The following is a 6,000-nucleotide window of genomic DNA, read 5'->3' as shown; positions in this document are numbered from 1 at the left end:
GTTAACTCACGATTTCTACCTCTATCTCGGGAAAAAAAAGGTAACTCTAAGTTGTTATATTTCATTGTCTTTCACTTTTAACTTCGATTTCTAGCTCCATTTGATGATTGATTGTAAATTATTTTTCAATTTCATTGTTTTTGGTAGTTTTGTATTTGGGTTGGTGAGGGTATTTCCGGGTGAAGAACAATTTTTCCGACGACATATTCGTTGATTTCCGCCACTACAGGTTCTATTTACTTCAATTCCTTGTAAAATTTGAGTTTAATTGCAAGCTATGTGTAGTTGTATCAATTATGTGAAAATTGTCATATGTATCTATATATGTGAAATTATATGTATTTGGTGTGTGTACTTTGATAGTTTTTGTTTATGTTTGATAATTTAACTTATAAGTTTATATATGTTGTTATTAATTATGTAGTTGGAAAATCTTCGTGCAATGCTCAACAACCCGGCATGTAGGGATGAACTTTATTCGTTTTTTCAATCCCAAAATAATTGAGGAAAACGATGGAAATGAAGATGATGATATGTAGAGATGAGTTTTATTTGCATATTACACTTGTTGTCACGCTTTGTTACTTGTTAGAATGTAAATTTTTTGGTTGTTTTCTGTAATTACCGGCGACACTATTATCGGCGATATTATTACTTTTTATATTTAATAAGATGTTATGTAATTACCGGGCGACACTATTACCGGCGACATTATTACTTTTTATATTTAATCGGATGTGCGTGTGATTACCGGTAACACTATTACTTTTGATATTTAATCGGATGTTTGTTTTGTAATTCGCGTCAACACTATTATTTTTGATATTTATCGAATGTTGTTATGTAATTACCGGCAACATTATTACCGGCAACCAAAATCGTTGAATAAAAAAAATTAAAAAATGAAAATTGTTATTACCGACGACATCATCATTACTGGCGACGACACTCTTTACCGGCGACAAGATCATTAGCGGCGACAATTTAATCAATAGCGACGAAGCAGTAGCGGCAACTTATTACCGGCAACGTGTCGCCGCTATTACTATTACCGGCGACAATTTGACCTTTTACCGGCGACTTTTGTGGCCGCTAATTATCTTTTTACTTGTAGTGAGTCTATTTTAATCGATTGGAAAATATGAACCAACAAGTCTCTTAAGAAACATAAATAATAATAAACTAGTAGGTTACCACCACCACTTCGTAGGGGGACAAAACTTGCATAATTACGAATAGTGTACAATCCTTCAAATATACATAACTCATGTGGTTAAAATTTGAAACCAAAAAAATATAGAGACCGAAAAATAGCAATGTATATTGTGGGGATGTACATGTAATATGTAAACTTTCTATTAGCTCCAAACTGTTTTTCATATTTTTTTAAATATATAAACCAATTTTCTATTAGCTCCAGACTGTTTTTCATATTTATTTAAATATATAAACCGTTACTGTAAAAAAGCACAAAACCTTTCTTCTTTCTTCGTGTTAGGAACGCCAAAATAAGACTTCCACCCCTCCATCTTTGACATTTTTTAGGAACGTCAAAATACACAAAAGGGAGAGAATCCAAACCACATCCCATACTTCCCGCTAGAGGCGGCTGCATCTCGGCCTCATTCATACCTTAGTAGCATGAAAACAAAAATATCCAATAATACATAAAATAAGGTGTTATTTGTTTTTTGGAAAAAAAAACCTCTTCAGACCTCTTATTGCTGCGTGACGCAGCACACGCGCAACACTTTTCATCTCGCATCTGTTTGTTTTTTAGAATTCTTTGGAGTCAAAAACCTCTGTGCGTGCTCTGTTTGGCGCAGCACTTGTCCCGCCTCTTCCAAACTCTTCCAACCTTTTCTTCTTTTTTTTTTCTTGCTGAAATTTTGATTATATGTTGTTGAAATTTTATTTCATCTTTTATTTCGTTTTTTTTGTTTATTATTGTTGAATTTTTTATTTCGTTTTTTATATTCAATAATAATAATTTTTTGATGAAATATCATTATTTTTTACTAAAATATATTTATTTTTTGTTGAAATGTTATTATTTTTAATGAAATATCATTAATTCTTGCCGAAATGTTATATATTATTAAATTTTACGTATTAAAAAACTTTTTTCGGTTTATAAAATTAATTTATTTTGATTTTTTAATATCTGCAGCGGCATGCAGATGTTAAAAAAACAAACACGCTTCTTATTACAGTCTGCAGCCGTTTGGTCCACCTCTTCTACTGAGGGTTGCAGAGGTGGTCCGCAGACTTCATGAATGGGTTGCAAAGGTGGTCCGCAGACTTCATGAATTTTTGCTTCAAAAAATCAAACAGCACCTAAATTTCGAGTTACAAATTGGATAAAGTTCCGTATTACCAACTACACATTTAATGACAAATACAAAAATCTTACAATACAAGCCAATTACCATTGAAACTAATATTTTAAATAGGTGATTCATCAGAGCCAAGTGCCAACTTTGACAATACTCGACATAAGCATGCAACCACGTGGGACGATGGGAGAGATGCATGTTGTACTACATCTCTCGTTGAGTTCAAATTTTTTACTAGTAGAACATTTTAACTATTTGTGTCCCATTACATAATTTATATAATGAAAGATAAACACCATCACAAAACTTGATAAAAAAAATGTAGAACATCACGTTTTAACTATTTGTGTCCTTGAACAACAACAAAATATCCCACACCATAAATACCAAAAAAAAAAAAAAAAAAAAACTCGACCATAGATAAAAACACAAATCCAATTCTATCGTATTCGTCTTCCTCAAGGAAAATATGACCACAGACACTACTGACGTTCATTTTGCATTAATGAACTACAACATATGGAAGCATCCGCTTATTAAATTGAGAGTGACCATTATCAGCCACTTCAAAACACTATATCATAAGTCCTCCCTCAACACCTTATATACATCTTCATTCTCATATTACCCTCAACCCAAACACCACAAAAAATAACAACGTACTTTCACACTCCCTCACTGATACCTGATACCGATACCGACACTGGTATACCCACACTGGTATTGATACCGATACTGATACCAGGAGCACTAATGCATCCTAAGTTGACGGCAATGAAAGTGGCCCTTTAATCTCGTGAGTTGTTTACGCCTTTTCCTGGCTTCGGCGGCAGCCGCCACGTCACCACCTAATCTTTTACCTGAGCACAGAGGAACTTTGTGAATTTCACCATCAATTTCCTCACTATCATGTTCAATAAGTGCTTCACAACTCACACGGGGTGGCTCCGGTGTCTGTCGGCCGCCACCATCAGGCGGGAAACCGTGGTGGTTAGGTGTTTCCGATGCTTTTTCCGGGAAGAATTCCCGGAACTCGGAACACTCATTCGGTTTGTCGTTTAGATTGAAAGAATGGTGGCGGGGTTGGGGTTGGGTGGTGGTGTTTTGGGGTAGGGTAACCCAGAATGGCTTGACACGGGTAGGTCAGCATCCCAGAACGGCTTGACACGTGTAGGTCAGCATCCCAGAATGGCTTGACACGGGTAGGTCGGCACCCCAGAATGGCCGTACCGGGTAGGTCGGGCACCCCAGAATTGCCCGGCAGTATGTAGGCTGTGTGATTGTATGGTATGTGGTACGATGGGGGAACTCACTAAGCTTCGTGCTTACAGTTTTCAGTTTTGTTTCAGGTACCTCTTCAGCGAAGGGGAAGGAGCCGGCGCGGTAGCTGCACATCATACATACGCATTGGATTTCCGCACTATGAGATTTCTTGGGATTGTACTCTGACATTCTTACTAATTTTATGATACGATTTCAGACATGAGATTATGGTTTTACGAAATGATATAACTTGATGATGTTTTCTTATAAATGTTTTCTAAATCGTTATATAAAAATTGAAATTTTTGGACTCGAAATTTGGGATGTTTCACTATTAATTTCGTGAATGATTGTTAGAGGCTGAATTATCGGTGCTGATTCGGATGGTTTAGGTTTGTGTGCTTTAAAGGGGCTAATATGTAGTAATTTAATGAATCAGATGACTGAATCATTAAGAATCGTTAGTAAACCAATTATACAATTAGAAAAATGGGCCTAAACTTGAGGTTTGAAGATTTTAAATTGTCATTCTCATTCCTCATTGAAATGGTTTTACTGAAGAAGTTTCTTTGCACCATTACCATCTATTTTGCTATTTGTATCAATTTTAAGGCCTAAACTGTCACACATGGTGTTTTTTGACATATGGGTTGAGTTGAAACATTTTAATTTGATCGTTAAAGGCGTATAGACATTATAAACTTGCAAGAAACTAAAAATCCCTTCGTTTTGAAAAAAAAAACTTCGCAACTCGATCGCCTATCTCAACATACAGTTTCTTATAAATTAGTTGTATGATGTTGTTATGGGATAAAAAGGAAAGTATGATGTTGTTTGTGCTAAAAACACAAGTGTGATGCCATTATGTGTTGAAAATGAAAGTATTATGTTATTATGGGAAAAACAAAAGTATGATGCTATTATGGAATGATAACAAAAGTATGATGTTATTATGAGATAAAACGAAAGTTTGATGCTATTATGTTAGTTCTAATACTAGATGTCACTTTCTCCTTGATTTTGACACATGTATTTATATAAAAATATTACTTTAAAAAACACTTAATGCTTACACCTTCTAATTTTTTTTAATCAATCCGTGTAATACACTGGTTTCACACCTAGTATATATATATATATATATATATATATATATATATATATATATATATATATATATATATATATATATATATCGGTTTCTACTTTCAAAGAGCATGGATATTAGACTAAAGGGTATCACACCATCCGCAAAGGATGACATCTAGATTTTAAAATTTTACCTATGAAATTTTGAGAGAGAGTCGTTTGCCTCATATTTATCACCTGTGAAATAATGTGGTCGGTATAATACTCGGTGAAAAGTGTTCTTTTAACTATTTGGTATGTTTGATTTTTTCAATCATTTTATCTTTGTGAAAGTGTTGAGTCGTCTTTTAATCAAAATTTATTTTTCAAATAAAATGCAATAATTGGGTCGATTACAATTATGAATAATTTCATACCACAATAACCACTACAAGAAACCATGCCTTTAGCAGCGAAACAATTACCGGCGACATAAGGTTTTAGCGGCGACTCTACCGTTTGTCGCCGGTAAAACTCTCTGTCGCCGGTAATTGTGTCGCCGCTAAAGGTATTCCATCCGAATCCGCGTTATCCCCTTCTGATACACCTCAGCCGTTCGATCGAGTATCTCATCCAACGGTTGGGGTGTCTTATCCGCACATACCCAATACCGGCGACACTTTGTCGCCGCTAAAAATAGAAAATGTCGCCGTTAATAGTGGTCTAAAAAAAGACGCGGTACCCTTCCCTCCGAATAGTCGCCGTTATTAACCTTTGTCGCCGCTAAAAGCCAAATAGTCGCCGCTAAAGGCTATCGCAGATTTAAGGCACAAAAACGGACACATTCTGTTCTTTTGCTTCCTCTCTTCCATCAAACGTTTTGATGCTTCTTCTTCCCCCATTCTTTGCGTTGTTCCCGTCGATTTCAACATAAAATCTCACCACATTGTGAGATTAGGGATCAAAGGTGTTTAGGGGCTTCAATTAAATGGGTTAACTCACGATTTCTACCTCTATCTCGGGAAAAAAAAGGTAACTCTAAGTTGTTATATTTCATTGTCTTTCACTTTTAACTTCGATTTCTAGCTCCATTTGATGATTGATTGTAAATTATTTTTCAATTTCATTGTTTTTGGTAGTTTTGTATTTGGGTTGGTGAGGGTATTTCCGGGTGAAGAACAATTTTTCCGACGACATATTCGTTGATTTCCGCCACTACAGGTTCTATTTACTTCAATTCCTTGTAAAATTTGAGTTTAATTGCAAGCTATGTGTAGTTGTATCAATTATGTGAAAATTGTCATATGTATCTATATATGTGAAATTATATGTA

This window comes from Lactuca virosa, chromosome 2 (genome assembly GCF_052849685.1).
Source record: "Lactuca virosa cultivar CGN04683 chromosome 2, Lactuca_virosa_CGN04683_v6, whole genome shotgun sequence".
In the NCBI taxonomy this organism is placed as follows: domain Eukaryota; kingdom Viridiplantae; phylum Streptophyta; class Magnoliopsida; order Asterales; family Asteraceae; genus Lactuca; species Lactuca virosa.
Note: the sequence above shows the minus strand (reverse complement) of the source record.